At 42.6% G+C, this 16,674-nt stretch overlaps 1 long non-coding RNA gene across 1 annotated transcript; it reads left to right on the forward strand.

Moving 5' to 3' along the window:
* Window positions 1–15,304: 15,304 nt before the first annotated feature.
* Window positions 15,305–16,378, forward strand: LOC129633771 (uncharacterized). The gene is made up of 2 exons (XR_008705275.1): window positions 15,305–15,404; window positions 15,720–16,378. It is a non-coding gene; the product is annotated as an uncharacterized LOC129633771 (long non-coding RNA).
* Window positions 16,379–16,674: the final 296 nt, after the last annotated feature.

Consider the following 16,674-nt stretch of genomic DNA (forward strand, 5'->3'; position numbering starts at 1 on the left):
CTCTTAGGATTGAACCCAAGAGTTTTACCCTCATTCAGTAGGCCTATGGGTCATAGACTTCTCTGAGGGCAGTGCCCCGTGTGGAGAATGCACCCTGCTCAATCCACGGTCTGAAGGTGCTTCCAACTCAGGTGCTGTAGAAGTCACTGTCAAAGTCCCCAGAGGTCCCAGCCTTGTGCAATCATGATTTTTCATCGTTTTAGACATTGGCGTTCAAAAACGGTGCAACTACCCGTTCATGGAACAGTTGCCCTCATTTTTTAACATCTGTCATTTAGGCTTTTGTTTTGTTTGGTTTGGTTTTGTTTTCTGCCACCCCTCTCTCCTTACCAGCTGCAAGGAAAATGGAGAGGGAAGAATTGATTCATGATAAATGCTGGGCTTAATTGTGTACGATTAAATCAAGAGTGAAATACCAATTGTTGCAGGTTGGATTCCCCTGGAAATATACTATAAGGAGATTTATGAAGGGGAGATTTGTTGAGAAACATTCACAAGATTGACACCCGTGGCTCACGGTGGTGGTGGTGGTGGGGAGAATCGATGAGCCAGGAGTGGATGGTGGGGTGGGATGGGGTGGGTTGTCAAGTGGCCGTGAGGGCTTCAGATAATCCTGTGTGGGGTTTGGGAGCTGTGATGGCTCTTCAGCGTTGGCCCACATTGGGAATTCCCTGGTGGTGCGATGGTTAAGACTTCACACTTTCACTGCTGAGGGCCCAGGTTCAATCCCTGGTCGGGAACTAAGATCCCACAAGCCGCGTGATGTGGCCAAAAGTTAAAAACAAACAAAAAAAACAAACAAAAAAAACACTGTCCCACAATGGGGAAAGGAAGCTAGGTCATTTTACCCCTGTATAGACCAGCCATTGGAAATAGATTGCCCCAGGAAGAGGGCTTTGATTTTGGGCGAGGCCCTCTGCAGACAAGGCCAATGCTAGGAGTAGGGGATTGGGACTCAGCAGGGTGCTGTCAGCTGCAACCCTCCCAGTCCCCGAGCCTAGCTGAAACAGTCCAGCCCTGGTGCCCCTGGCTCCCACCTGCTCCATGTAACTCCTGAGAGCGACTCCTCCAGGACCAAGAGGCCTCTTTCCCTGAGGAAACCTCACAGGAGGAACGTCATGGGCTCAACCTACTGCCCGGAAAGTGCAGCTGATCTTGAGGCCACGCCTGCCACTCAGTGAGTGTCTCCGGCTTTTTGCTACCCAGTCTGGAGTCCTCTTATTGTTGCAGGAAGGTGGTACTGCCCACGGTGTAGGTGGCACACAGGGAGGGGTACACGACCCTGAGTCCCTAGAAATCTGAAAGCTTGCTCACCACGCACTGCTCAGGCCATGGTTCTGCACTGGTGCATTCACCACCAAACTGGGCAGAGGTCTACTGAGAAGGGAAAATCACCGGGGTGCCTGGACTGCTCCCTCCTGTCCCCATCATTTCACCAAAACCCCGTTTCCTCCTCCTTATCAGTGTCAGTTTCTCCTGCCACATGGCGATGCCTTTCCTTGTCTACAGCTCTCTGTTCACAGAGAGCTGGACACTACTGGGCAGTGACTGAACTTGAAGTTTAGCGGGGGCAGCCGCAGAAGGAGGACCCCGGTGAAGCCTGTCTCTGGAGAAGCAAGGAGAAGATTGGACACTGTGGTCTAAAGAACCATCTCAGAAACCCTGGAAATTAACCAGAGGCCTTTGACAAATTGAATGACATTGATTCCAGAGAAGCTACTTAACCTTGGTTGACAATGGGGGGAATCTGTGCCACGTTAGCCGGGCCGCTCCCATCTCCCCGAATGGATGTGGCAGCATGAAGACCAGCAGTCTTGCTGCTGCAGGAGGGTGTTGATCTAATTTGGAGCTCCAGAGAAAAGCCCCTTCTCTGGGGGGCACTGTCGAAAGCAATTGCCATCCCTGCAGAAAACAATCAAGAAAGGCCAATATCACAGCTGCCCAAGGGCTGTGATACTGATTCTGGGCAGCAGCAGACAGGCCGAAGTATTTAAGGAGAGACCTGGGGGGCTGGGACAGCCATGGAGGGGGGCTTTGATAAGGCTGCACACATTCCTGAGGACCTGGGAGGCTGTGTACAGGAGGGTACTCAGGAGAAAGGGGAGAGAGCCTGCTTCTCTGCTTGGCTCTGCTGACCGTGCAGGCAGAGAAAGCCAGGACAGGCTTGTAAACTGCATGCCTGACCACAGCAAGAGGAGGGGAAATCTCACTGGCTCCGGGCGTTTAAGCAAAACCTCCGACCAGCTATTGGCTGACTGTAAAGCTACGCTTACCCAGATCAGTTTCTAGGAAGTCAGGCTAACGATGAAGCCGAGATGTTTTTTTTTTTAAAAAGCACTGACATTAGTGTTTATACACGGGAGAGGAGTTAGTCTCTAAATAATTCATCAGACTATTCCCTAAACAAACAAATAAATGCAGCAACACCCCCTGGGGAAGTGAACCAGGATCCAGATTTGCTATAATAAATTATCCAAAATGTCCAGTTTTTAACAAAACTTGTGAAACAGACAAAGAGGAATACACAGTCACATGCAGGAAAGAAGCAGTTGGTAGAAAGTGTCTCTGAGGGACCCTAGGTGTTGGACTTGGTAGGCCAAGCCTTACAACCAGCATAAGTTCAAAGACCTATAGAAAATTGTTTTTAAAAGAATTACGAAGTAAAGGAAGCTATCCACAAAAGGAAAAGGCAGTCTACCAAATGAGAGGAGATGTTGGCAAGCAATATACCCAGCAAGGGGTTAATAGCCAGAAAGCACAGAGAACTCATACAGCACAACATAAAACAGCAGCCAATCTGATCAAAATCAGGCCAAGGACCCGAACAGACATTTTCCAAAGAAGATGTTACAGATGGCCAACCAGCGCATAAAAGATGCTCCACATCACTAATCAGCAGGGAAATGCAAATCAAAACCACAATGAAATACCGCCTCACACCTGTCAGAATGGCTATTATTAAAAAGACAACAAATAACCCGTTTGGCAAGGATGTTGAGAAAAGAGAACTGTTGTACACTGCTGGTGGGAATGTAAATTGGTGCACCTACTATGGGAAACAGTATGGAGGCTCCTCCAAAAATCAAAAATAAAATGACAAATAACCAAAAGGACTTACTGTGTAGCACAGGAAACTGTTCTCAATGTCTTGTAATAATCTATAATGGAAAAGAATCTAACAGAAGAATAGACACATGTGTGTGTGTAATTGAATCACTTTGCTGCACACCTGAAACCAACACAGCATTGTAAACCCACTATATTCCAGTAACACTAAAAAATGGAACCACTGTAGGATCCAGCAATTCCACTTCTGGGTATTTTCCCCAAGAAGATGAAAACATAATTAGAAAAGAAACATGCACTCAAGGTTCACTGAAGTGTTATACACAATAGCTGGCATTTGGAGGTAACCTAAGTGCCCATCGGTAGATGAATGGATGAATACATGTGTGTTCTCTCTCTCTCTCTCTCTCTATATATATATATATATGTATATATGTATATATATATATGTATGTATGTATACACACACACACAGACACTATATATATAGTATTCTTGCCTGGGAAATCCCATGGACTGTTGCCTGCCAGGATCCTCTACCCATGGAATTTTCCAGGCAAGAATAGCGGAGTGGGTTGCCATTGCCTTCTTCAGGGGATATTCTAAACTTAGGGATCAAACTCATATCACCTGCATTGGCAGGTGGATGCTTTACCACTGAGCCACCTGGGAAGCCCCATACACACACACACACACACACACACACACACACACACGTTACTCAGCTATTTAAAAAAAAGAATGAAATCTCGCCTTTTGTGACATCATGGGTGGACCTAGAGAGTATTAGGCATAGTAAAATAAGTCAGACAGAAAAAGAAAAATGCTGTATGATTTCACTAAAATTGGAATCTAAAAAAGAACAAACAAAACAGACATAGAGTCCCAGGTACAGAGAACAAAGAGGGTGCTGTTGGAGGGAACGGGGGGGGGGGAGGAGGAATGAGACAGGTGAGTAAATCACAGGCACATACCTCCAGTTACAGCACAAATGAGTCACGGGGAAGACGTGTACAGCGTGGGGAATGCAGTCAAGAATAGTGCAACGTCTTTGTACGGTGACAGCTGGTAAGGAGGCTTATCGTGCTGACCATCTCGGAATGTACAGAAACGTCGGATCGTCGTGTTATACACCAGAAACTAAAGGCGTTATGAGTCAAAAACAGACAAGCAAACAAAATCATAGAAAAAGAGGTCAGACCTGAGGTGACCAGAGGTGGCAGGTGAGGGGGAAAATTGGATGAAGGTGGTTGGAAGATACAGACTTCCAGGTACAAGATAAATAAGTACTAAGAGCGTAGTATACAACAGGATGAATATAATCAACCCTGCCTTATGTCTTAAGTGAAAGTGATTAAGAGAGTAAATCTTAACTGTTCTCATCACAAGGAAAAATATTTTTTCTCTTATTTGTATCTACATGAGATGCTGGATGCATCTGAACTTACCATGGTCATTATCTCATGATGTATGTAAGTCAGATCATTATGCTGTGCCTCTTAAACTTATACAGTGCCGTATGTCAGTTATATCTCGATAAAACTGGAAGAAGAAGGAAAAACAGAAAAGCCTGATAGATTTGACTCATCAATCAGAGAACACCAACAAGAAGACGCAAAGCAGAGGCATCTTTGTTTTATTGCACTCAGCTTTGCAGATATTGCTTTTTTTTTTTAACAGATTAAAGTTTGTGACAATCCTGCATTGTCAGATAATGGTTAGCATATCTAAAAAAGCAATAAAGAAATTTAAAAATAAGGCACTTACATTGTTTTTTAGATACAATGTATTGCACACCCTTAGATTATAGTGTGTGTAAATGACTTTTACATGCACTGGGAAACCAAAAAATAAAGTGCGACTCATTTTATTGCAATATTTGCTTTACTGTGATGGCCTGGAACCGAACCTATGATTTCTCCGAGGTCTGCCTGTATAACAAAGAACCAAATAGAAATTCTGGAGTTGAAAAGTAAAACTGAAATGAAAAATTCATCAGAGGGGCTCAAGGATAGATTTGAGTTGTACAAAGAAAGACTCAACAAACTTGGAGATAAAGCGATAGAAACTGTCTAAAGAACAGAAGGAAAGAAGAATGTGTAACACGAACAGAGCTTCAAAATTTTGCGAGACCATTGGTGAAAGGCACAGAATTATTTTTTTAAGAAATAAGAGCTGAATTTTTCCCAAAGTTGGTTTAAAAAAAGCCATCAATATATGCCTGCAATAAACTCAACAAATGTCAGAGGATAAACTAAAAAAAAAAAAATCACACCTACACGTATCATAGTCAAAGGTTATGACTATCATAAAAGTCATCAAAGACAAAGTCTTGAAAGTATCAGCAGTAAAATGACTCATCATGTAAAAGAAAACCACGATCGGATTATCTTTAGAAATAATGGAGACCAGAAGGTAGCAGGTTGTCATCGTCAAGGTGCTAAAAGAAAAAACAGTTGAATTTTCTGTATCTAGCAAAATTATCCTTCAAACATGAAGAGAAATACAGACACACCCAGATAAGCATAGGCTGAAAGAATTCATTGCTAGCAAACCTGCCTTATAAAAAAAAACACTGAAGTATGTTCTCCAGGCTAAGAAGAAATAATCTGGTGACAAGAACCTACAGGAAGAAATAAAGAGCACCCATAAAGGTGATCATGTAGGTAAATATAAAAGATACAGTCAATATATTTTTAATCTTTTCTGCTCTTCATTGATGTTTTGGTTGGCCAAAAAGTTTGTTGACGCGTTTCCATAGGATGGTGTGGGAAAACCCAAAAGAACTTTTTGGCCAACCCAATAGATCTAAACTGCATGCAGTGATAATCATAAAACTTTATTGTTAGGCTTATAACATAGAGTTGTATGTTTATATGGCAATGTTAGCACAAAGGAGAGGGAAGGGAAGGGAGATATATTGGAGCCAAATTTCTGTATACCATTGCAATTTAGTTAGTATCAATGCTAAACAAATTTTTAAGTTAAGCTGTATATTATAATCCCCACAACAATCACTAGGAAAAGAATTTTTTTGAAACAAGTCGCCAGTCCAGGTTCGATGCACGATACTGGATGCTTGGGGCTGGTGCACTGGGACGACCCAGAGGGAGGGTATGGGGAGGGAGGAGGGAGGAGGGTTCAGGATGGGGAACACATGTATACCTGTGGTGGATTCATTTCGATATTTGGCAAAACTAATACAATATTGTAAAGTTTAAAAATAAAATAAAAATTAAAAAAAAAAGAATGGCAATAGTATACTAGGAAATATCCATTTAACACCAAACAAAATTGAAATAACAGAGGAATAGATGAATAAAAAGGCATAAGACATCACTGTGGGCAGTGACTGCAGCCATGAAATTAAAGGACACTTGCTCCTTGGACAAAAAGCAATGACAAACATAGAGTATTAAAAAACAGAAACATTACTTTGCCAACAAAGGTCCATATAGTCAAAGCTATGGTATTTCCGGTAGTCACATACAGATGTGAGAGCTGGACAATAAAAAAGGCTGAGGGCTGAAGAATTGATGCCTTTGAACTGTGGTGCTGGAGAAGACTCTTGAGAGTCCCTTGGACTGCAAGGAGATCAAACCAGTCCATCCTAAAGGAAATCAACCCTGAATATTCATTGGAAGGACTGATGCTGAAACTGAAGCTCCAATACTTTGGCCACCTGATGCCAAGAGACGACTCATTGGAAAAAAGACCCTGATTTGGGGAAAGATTGAAGGTGGAAGGAGAAGGGGGCAACAGAGGATGAGATGGTTGGATGGCATCACCGATTCAATGGACATGAGTCTGAGCAAACTCAGGGAGAAGGTGAAGGACAGCCGTGCTGCAGTCCATGGGGTCACAAAGAGTCGGACCTGACTGAGCAACTATACAACAATAGAGGAAACAAATAACAGAATAGCAAATGTATGTTGAACCACACCAATCATGATGTTAAACATAAATAAAAACTCAAAAAGCAGAGATTGTAAGATTGTTATAAACAACAGCAGCAACCAGGATCCAATTTTACGCTCTTTACAGTAAATACACTTCAAATTCAAAGACAGAATAAATTGAAAGTAAAAAGTAAAAGGCACACCTCATTTGATTGAGCTTCCTTTGATTGCACTTTGTAGATGCCGAGATTTTTACAAATTGGAAGTTTATGGCAATGCTGAATTGAGAAAACCTGCCGGCATCACTTTTTCAAACTGCACTTGCTTACTTCATGTCTTTGTGTCATGTTTTGGTAATTCTCACAATATTTCAAACTTTTTCATAATTATTATTATAATATATGTTATGGTGACATGTGATCAGTGATCAGTGATTCGACTGTTATGACTCACAGAAGGCCCAGAATTTGTGGCAATAAAGGATTTTTAAATTTTATTTATTTATTCGGCTGCACCTGGTCTTAGGGGGATTCCCCGGTGGCTCAGTGGTAAGGAATCCGCCTACAATACAGGAGATGCGGGTTTGATTCCTGGATGGGGAAGATCCCCTGGAGGAGGGCACCGCACCGCTCTCCAGTATTCTTGCCTGGAGAATCCCATGGACAGAGGAGCCTGGTGGGCTACAGTCCATGGGTCACAAAGAGTGGGACACGACTAAAGTGACTGAGCACATGCATGCGCACACACACACACACACACACACACACACACTAGGTCTTAGTTGAGCAGGCAGGCTCTTCTTTGAGGCATGTGGGATGTTTATGTTCGTGGCATGTGGTATCTTCTCTTTTTGTTTTTATTTTTTAGTTGCAGCATGCAGGATCTAGGTCCCTGAACACGGACTGAACCCGGGCCCCATGCATTGGGAGCACAGAGTCTGAACTGCTGGACCACCAAGGGAGTTCCAGCAAGAAAGAATTTTTGAAATCAGGTATGTTCACTTTTAAAGACATAATGCAATTGCATACTCACAGACTACAGTATAGCATAAACATTTTATATGCAATGGGAAACCAAAAGATTCATGTGACTCACTTTATTGTAATATTCACTTTATCGTGGTGGTCTGGAACCAAACCCACACTGTCTCTGAGGTCTGCCTCTACCAAGAAAACAGTAACCATAAGAGAACCGAAGTGGCTATATTATTAGAAAAACAGGCCTTTAAGACCAAAAAAAGTTACTAGAGACAAAAAAGATATATTTTATAATGTAAAAGGATCAATTAATCAAGAGGATACAATGATCCTACACTTGCTTGTGCCTCGTAACAGTTTCAAAATACATGAAACAAAAGCCGATAGAAATGCAAAGAGAAATAGATAACTTTGCACTTGAAATGGACAATTTCAACACCTCTTTTATAAAATAATTAATAGGGCAAGTAGAAAATCAGCAAGGATGTAGAAGCTTTGAACTACCTATCAAGTGGCTTAACCTAACTGGCATCTGGACAAGGTCAGTTTCCATTCAAATGCCAAAGAAGAGCAATGCCAAAAAGTGTTCAAATTACTGTACAGTTATGCTCATTTCACGTGCTAGTAAGGTTATGCTCAAAATCTTTCAAGCCAGGCTTTAGCAGTACGTGAACCAAGAACTTCTAGATGTACAAGCTGGGTTTAGAAAAGGCAGAGGAACCAGAGATCAAATTGCCAACATTTATTGGATCATAGAGACAGCAAGGGAATTCCAAAAAACATCTACTTCTGCTTCACTGACTACACTAAAGCCTTTGACTATGTGGATCACAACAAACTGGAAAATTCTTAGAGATGGAAATACCAGACCACCTTACCTGTCTCCTGAGAAACCTGAATGCAGATCAAGAAGCAACAGTTAGAAGTGGACATGGAACAATGGACTGCTTCAAAATTGGGACAGGAGTATAATAAGGCTATATATTTTCATCCTGCATATTTAACTTATTTGTAGAGTACATCATGCAAAATGGCTGGAGGAAACACAAGCTGAAGTCAAGATTGCCAGGAGAATTATCAAAAACCTCAGATATGCAGAAGATACCACTCTAATGGCAGAAAGTAAAGAGGAACTGAAGAGCCTCTTGATGAAAGTGAAAGAGGAGTGTGAAAAAGCTGGCTTGGAATTCAACATTCAAAAAACTAAGATCATGGCATCTGGTCCCATCACTTCATGACAAATAGAAAGGTAAAAAGTGGAAGCAGTGACATAGTTTATTTTCTTGGGCTCCAAAATCTGTAGATGGTGACTGCAACCATGAAATTAGAAGACGCTTGCTCCTTAGAAGCTATGAGAAACCTAAACAGCATATTAAAAAGCAGTGACATCTCTTTGCCAACAAAGGTCCCTATAATCAAAGCTATGGTTTTTCCAGTAGTCATGTACGGATGTGAGAGTTGGACCATAAAGAAGGCTGAGTGAGCACTAAAGAATTGATACTTTTGGATTATGGTGCTGGAGAAGACTCTTGAGAGTCCCTTGAACAGCAAGGAGACCAAATCAGTCAATCCTATAGGAAAACAATGCTGAACTTTCACTGGAAAGACTGATGCTGAAGCTCCAATACTTTAGCCATCTGATGCGAAGAGCTGATTCATTGGAAAAGACCCTGAGGCTGGGAAAGATTAAGGGCAGGAGGAGAAGGGGGCAATAGAGGATGAAATGGCTAGATAGTATCACTGAATTGATGGACATGATTTTGAACAAACTCCGGGAGATAGTGAAGGACAGGGGAGCCTGGTGTTCAAGTCCATGAGGGGCCAAACAGCCAGACAGGACTTAGCGACTGGACAACACCACAAACTGACATCTATAGAACCTCTACCAGCAATAGCAGAATGCTCATTCTTTACACTGTCTACGAGATGTTCTCAAAGATACACTGTGTTCTAGGCCATAATACATCTTTAAATTTTTAAAAATTGAACTCATAGACAGGTTCTCCAATCACAACAAAATTGAATTAGAAAAAAATAGAAGGAGATTTGGGAAATCTTAAGTATTTTGAAATGAATGAAAATGGTCTGTGGTGCTGGAGAAGACTCTTGAGAGTTCCTTGAACAGCAAGAAGATCAAATCAGTCAATCCTATAAGAAATCAAAACATTAAAAAAATTTATATCAAAAATATATCAAAATCTATCAGATGCCGTGAAAGTGGTGCTTAAAGGAGAAGGTATAGCCTAGATGCCTGTATTAGAGAAAAAGAATGAGCTCAGATCATTGATCCGATCTTTTGCCTGAAGAATTTAGAAAAAAAGAGCAAACCAAACCCAAGGCAAGCAGAAAGCAGGCAGTAAACAAGATTAGAATGGAAATAAGAATCGTAGAAGAGCAGTGAACAGCGTTGTGCTTTAGTCACAAAGTCGTGTCTGACTCTTAGGACCCCAAGGAGTGTAGCCCACCAGCCCCTCTGTCCCTGGGATTTTCTGGGCAGGAATACTGGAGTGGGTTGCCATTTCCTCCTCCAGGGAATCTTTCAGACTCAAGGATAGAATCCGTGTCTCCTGTGCTGGAGGCGATCTCTTGCATTGCAGGTGGATTCTGTACTGACTGAGCCAACAGGGAAGCCTGAAATGAAAAATAGAGAAAAATCAATGAACACAGAAGTTGGTCCTTTGAAAAGAACATCTCAATAGGCAAACTTTTAGCTAATTTGATCAAGAAAGAAAGGGAGAATACACAGAGCACCAAAATTATTACGGCAAGAGGGATATCTGATCCTATAGACTTTAAAAGGATTACACAGGGGAGTTGCCAGGTGGCCTAGTGGTTAGGCTCCATCACTTTGACTGCAGAGGCCTGGGTTCAATCCCGGGTTGGGGGAAAACCTCACATGCCAAGTGATGCAGCTGCAATAGAAAACAAACAAACAAAAGGCCTGAAAACAAAAAAACAAACAAAAGTATATGGGAATACTGTGAACACCTCTATACCAGTGTTAGGCAAGACATAAACCACCCCAATCCATTCCAGAAAAAAAATAGGAAATCTAAATACACCTATAAGATGCAAAAGAAAAAAATTATTAGCAATCAAAAGCTTTTGCACAAAAGAATTCCTGGACAACTTTTACTGGTGAATTCTATCAAATGTTGAAAGAAGAAATAACATTGACATTCTATGAACTCTTCCAGAAGAGGAAGAGACCCTTCTCAGCTTCTTCTTTGAGGACCCAGTGTCAAAGGCAGACAAAGACATCATTAAGGAAATTAAATGACAGACTAATAACCCTCATGAATATAGATACCATAATCTTCAACCAAATACTAGCCAAGTGAATTCAGAAAGATAGAAAAAGGATTACTTATTATAGCCAAATGAGATTCATCCCAGGAATGCAAGGCTGGATGAACATTCCCCAAATCAATTAATGTAATGCACTATATTAATAAATAAGAAACAAAACTCATATGACCATTTCAATAGATACAGAAATCATTTAACAAAATTCAGCATGCATTCATGATTAAAAAGAAAGAAAACTCATTCCTGCCAAACTTGGAATAGACAGAAACTTCATCAAACTGGTAAAAGGCAACCATCTGAATCCTACAGATAAGGCCACATGTAAATAATGAGAGAATAAACGTGTTCTCTCTAAGATCAGGAACAAGGCAGATGCTCTTGGCGCTTCTCTTCATTGTTCTACTGGAAGTTTTGGCCAGTGCAATCATAAATAATAAAGAAATAAAAAACTGTTAGTTGCTTAGTCATGTCCGACTCTATGTGACCCCATGGACCATAGTCCGCCAGGCTCCTCGGTCCATGGGATTCTCAAGGCAAGAACACTGGAGTGGGTAGCCATTCCCTTCTCCAGGGAAAGAAAGAAAAGACAATCTAGATTAAAAAGAAGGAAGTATTGGAAAATTGTCTTTATTCCAGATGGCATGTTTTTATATGTTGAAAGTCCAAAGGACTCAACGAAAATTCTACTATAGTAAATAAAGTCAGCTATGATATGGGATATAAGATCAACATACACAAATCCTTTGCATTTTTATATATTGGCAATGAACAATCTGAAAATGAAATGAAGAAAACAATTCCATTTAGTAGCATACAAAAAAATAAAATGTGCCCCAGATGGCACTATTGCTAAAGAACCTGCCTGCTGGTGCCGGAGACACTGAGATGGGGGTTCGATCCCTGCGTTGGGAAGATCCCCTGGAGGAGGGCATGCAACCGCCAGTACTCTTGCCTGGAGAATCCCAAGGACAGAGGAGACTAGTGGGCTACAGTCCATGGGGTTGCAAAGAGTTGGACACGACTGGAGTGCCTGAGCACTAACATGCACAAAAGAATAAGATCCTCAGGAATAAATTCAGTAAAAGGAGCATGAAACTTGCACACCGAAAACTACAAAACATTGCTGAGGGAAATTAGAGAATGTCTAAATTAACAGAGACATTTCGTGTTCACAGATTAGAAGAATCAATATTGTTAAGATGGCAATTCCCCCGGAATTAATCTATTGAGTCAATGTCATCCCTATCAAAATCCCAGCAGTCTGTTTCATAGACACCGACAAGCAGATCTTACAGTTTATACGGAAACAAAAAAATCCAGAGTAGCAAAAACCATCCTGAAAAAGAACAAAGTGGGAGGACTTTCACTGCCAATTCCAAAGTTTCCTAAAAAGCTTCAGTAATGGAGACGGTGTTGAACCAGGATAAGAATGGATGTGTGGATCCGTGGAACAGAGCTAAGAGCCCAGCAAGAAATTCTTGCATTTACGGTCAATGGATTTTTGATAATGATGCCAAGACAGTTCAATGGGAAAAGGATAAGCTTTTCAACAAAGGATGCTGGGACAGTTGAATAGCCACATGCAGAAAGATGAACTTGGATCATCCACTCCAGCACTCTTGCCTGGAAACTCCTATGGACGGAGGAGCCTGGTAGGCTGCAGTCCATGGGGTTGCTAAGAGTCAGACACGACTGAGCGACTTCCCTTTCACTTTTCACTTTCATGCATTGGAGAAGGAAATGGCAACCCACTCCAGTGTTCTTGCCTGGAGAATCCCAGGGACGGGGAAGCCTGGTGGGCTGCCGTCTCTGGGGTTGCACAGAGTTGGACACGACTCAAGTGACTTAGCAGCAGCATCACACCACACACACAAATTAACTCTAAAAGGGTTGCAGACATAAATGTAAGTGGTAAAGCTATAAAGCTTTTAGAAGAATGCTCAATAAAGTCTTCATAATCTTAGGCTAAGCAAAGTTTTCCTAGATTCAATATCCAAAGCACAACCTAACAGAAAGAATTGACAAATTGGACTTCATCAAAATTAAAACATTTGCACCTTTAAAGTCATTAATAAGAAAATGAAAAGACAAGCTGTAGATTGAGAGAAAAGGGCTGCAAATCATGTATCTGGTAAGCGACTTGTATCTAGGATATAGAGAGAACCCAGTGAAAAGACAAACATCCAATTAAAAAAATGGGCAAAAGCCTTGAATAGACATTTCGCCAAAGAAGATAAATAAATGGTGAATAAGTGCTTGAAACAGTGCTCAACACCATTAGTCATCAGGGAAATGCAAATTAAAATCACCATGAGATACCACTTCACACACACACCAGAATGGCTATAATTATAAATATGCACAATAACAAGTGCTAAAGAGAGAAATGGGCACCCTCAAACACGGCTGATAGAAATATAGAACAGTCCAGCTACTCTGGAAAATGGTCTGGCATTTTCTTTTTTTAAAAGGCGAAACATAAATTTACTAAATGACTCTGCAATTCCACGACTAGGTATCTACCCAAGGGGGATAAAAACACAAGTCCATGCAAAACTGGCATGTAAAAACCCGTAACAATTTAATTTCTAACAGCCAAAAGGTAGAAATAACCCTGATGTCAATTAACCGATGAATGGACAAACAAAATGCAGTTTATCCGTACCATGGAATACTAGTCATCAATAAAAAGGAATGAAGTACGGATACACATCGTGGATGAACGTCAGAAACATATTAAGCAAGGAAAGGCAGCCACAGAAGGTTACCTATTGTGTGATTTTGTTTATATGAATTGTGCAGACAAGGTAAATCTGTAGAGACAGAAAGTAGATTTGTGGTTGTCTGGACTGTGGGTTGAAATGGAAATTAACTGTAAATGAGGGTGAGAGATCTTACTGAGTTGATGGAGCTGGTCTAACACTGGATTATGTTGATGGTTGCACGATAAAGCAAATTTATTGAAAACTGTTGATATGCATACTTAAAATGGGTGAGTTTCAATGAAGCGAAGATGCTGCTAAAGTTTATTGGGACTCTTTCTATGGCCCTGGCAGAAGGATCCCCCTTTGAGAACTGGGACCTCCATAATCACAGGGCACTGAGTCGTAGGATGGACCAAAACTCCCCAGAAGAGCCACAGGGAGTGATTAGAAGCAGGGCCTTTCCTATTTCTGCCCTTGCTTCCTGGACTCATATGTTTTTCCATCTGGGGACAAAACACCATATAATGGCCATCCATGTAGAGTATGTATGTCCTTGAGGACAGCCGTCCTCAAGCCAGCATCTCAGCTGTGTTGTCAAAAAGCCATGCTGCTATTTGCATCCTCGGTGTTTGGGTGGTTCAGTCTGTTTTAGCAGCGTGTTCACCTGGCAATACCTCCTTTGCTGGGATTTTATGCAGGCTTCTGTGTTGATGGATCAAACACTCTCTAAATCTTCAGATGAGGTGAGTAGGGGGTTGGTTGAGGTTTGGGGGCCAGGAAAGGCAAATCCCAGGATGTGATGTTTAATTCTATGTGTCAACTTGGACAGTGTTTTGGGTGAGGTCAACACTCAATTGGCCAATTCCAGGTGAAGGAGATTATTCTCCACGGTATGGGTGGGACTCATCCAATCAGTTAAAGGTGTGAATTGAATGAAAAGATCAGCCTCCTGGAGCGAGAGGACATTCCCAGCAGACTGCCTTCAGGCTTCGTCTGTCCATCAGATCTCCAGGATCTCCAGGCTGCCAGCCCTAGGCCTGGAACTGCCCACTGGATGTCCTAGGTCTTGAGCCTGCCGGTCTACACTTGTGAATGTGGACGCTGGTCTCCATGATCATGTGAGCCAATTCCTTCTAACAAATCTTTCTGTAGATGCACATACCTTATTGGTTCTGTTTGCTGGAGTACCCTGATTAATACACTGGATGTGCCACTTCCCACGATGAATGGCTGCCTTTTTTCAGGGTGGAAGGGCCCAGCATACTCAGTTTGCCACCATGTGGCTGGTTGATCTCCTGAAAAAAACGCGTCACATCAGGAGCTCAGTGTTGGACTCTGGCCGACAGGTTGGACATTCAACCTCAGCCAGTGGGAGGCCACGCTTCTGGGCTAATGGCTACTCTGGTCGTGTGCTGACATCAGCCAGCCCTGTCATCTTGCCCCCTCGGGTATGTTTTGCCTCTTCCGTTGTAGATCAGGTGATGTCCACCCGTAACCCAGAGATCTTCCTACATCAGGAATGCATGCTAAGTCACATCAGCCATATCTGACTCTTTGTGGCCCTGTGGCATGTGGTCCACCAGGCTCCTCTGTCCATGGACTTCTCCAGGCAAGAATACTGGAGTGGGCTACCATGCCCTCGTCCAGGGGATCATCCCAACGCAGGGATTGACAGATCTTCTCCTAAAGGCTGCACATTTGCCTTATCCTCAGACCTTTTCTCATTCCTCATCTTCTAATCCTTCTCTTTCTTGGTCCCCAAGGAACTAGTCAAACCATTGGGTGCTGCTCAAGAATCAACAGGTGTCCTAACCTTTCCATACTTATGGATTCTCTTCCTTCCATACAAAGTGGAACACGTCATGCACCACTGGAAGCCCTGTCGGTGGGAGGATTCCCCCTCAGCCCACATTAACTAACAGACTGTGGATCAGTCATGAAGGGCTGTATTAGCAGTATTAGCCTCTTCCTGCCTCTCTCTCCTGGGACACTTGCTCTGGAGCCCAGAGCCATCATGTAAGAAATCCAGCTACTCTTGGTGGACAGACCACATGGAGAGAGACACATTGAGGGAGAGAGACCCAAGGAGCACCACCTCTCCTGGCCCCCGGCTTGTTGCCTCCCCAGCCCAGGTGCCGGACACCTCCGTGAGAGAACCTGCAGGTGATTCCAGCTCCCTGCCCTGGCCCCGACACGCTGGATCTGCCTGGTTGGAGAATTCAGCCTCTTTCAGAGCTTGGCAATCCTTGTAATTAAGTCCTTGGCCAGATCGTCAGCTCTTTCTGCCTCCAGCTGCAAGAAATGAGAGTCTCTAATTTGTATGGTGTTAAGGAGACCCTCTGGTTATCTTAATTAGCCTTTAATTGGTGATTAACCACCCTCAGTCTTTGATTCTCCTCCTCCAGGGCCTCAGGCTGCCCCCACAACAGCCATCCAATCTGGAGTCGGTAGGATGATGATTTCCTGGGTCATTCCCAGATACCCAATGGGCCATACCCTCCTGGGCTTTCCTTTCTTTGGGTCTTGATTGCACCTCCACCTCATGCCATACCTATGCTCCCCTATCGCCCGTGATAGAGTCCTCACTGCCAGCCATCTGGTGGCTGAGCCAGCTCCAAAATCCCATTTGAGAGATCCTTGGACCACCCCTTGGTACCATCTGTTGCAGGTCAGTTTCCCTGGCATGTAGCTTCTGAGATGAAGGTTTGATTGGGGTCC

This window comes from Bubalus kerabau, chromosome 19 (assembly GCF_029407905.1).
Source record: "Bubalus kerabau isolate K-KA32 ecotype Philippines breed swamp buffalo chromosome 19, PCC_UOA_SB_1v2, whole genome shotgun sequence".
NCBI lineage: Eukaryota > Metazoa > Chordata > Mammalia > Artiodactyla > Bovidae > Bubalus > Bubalus kerabau.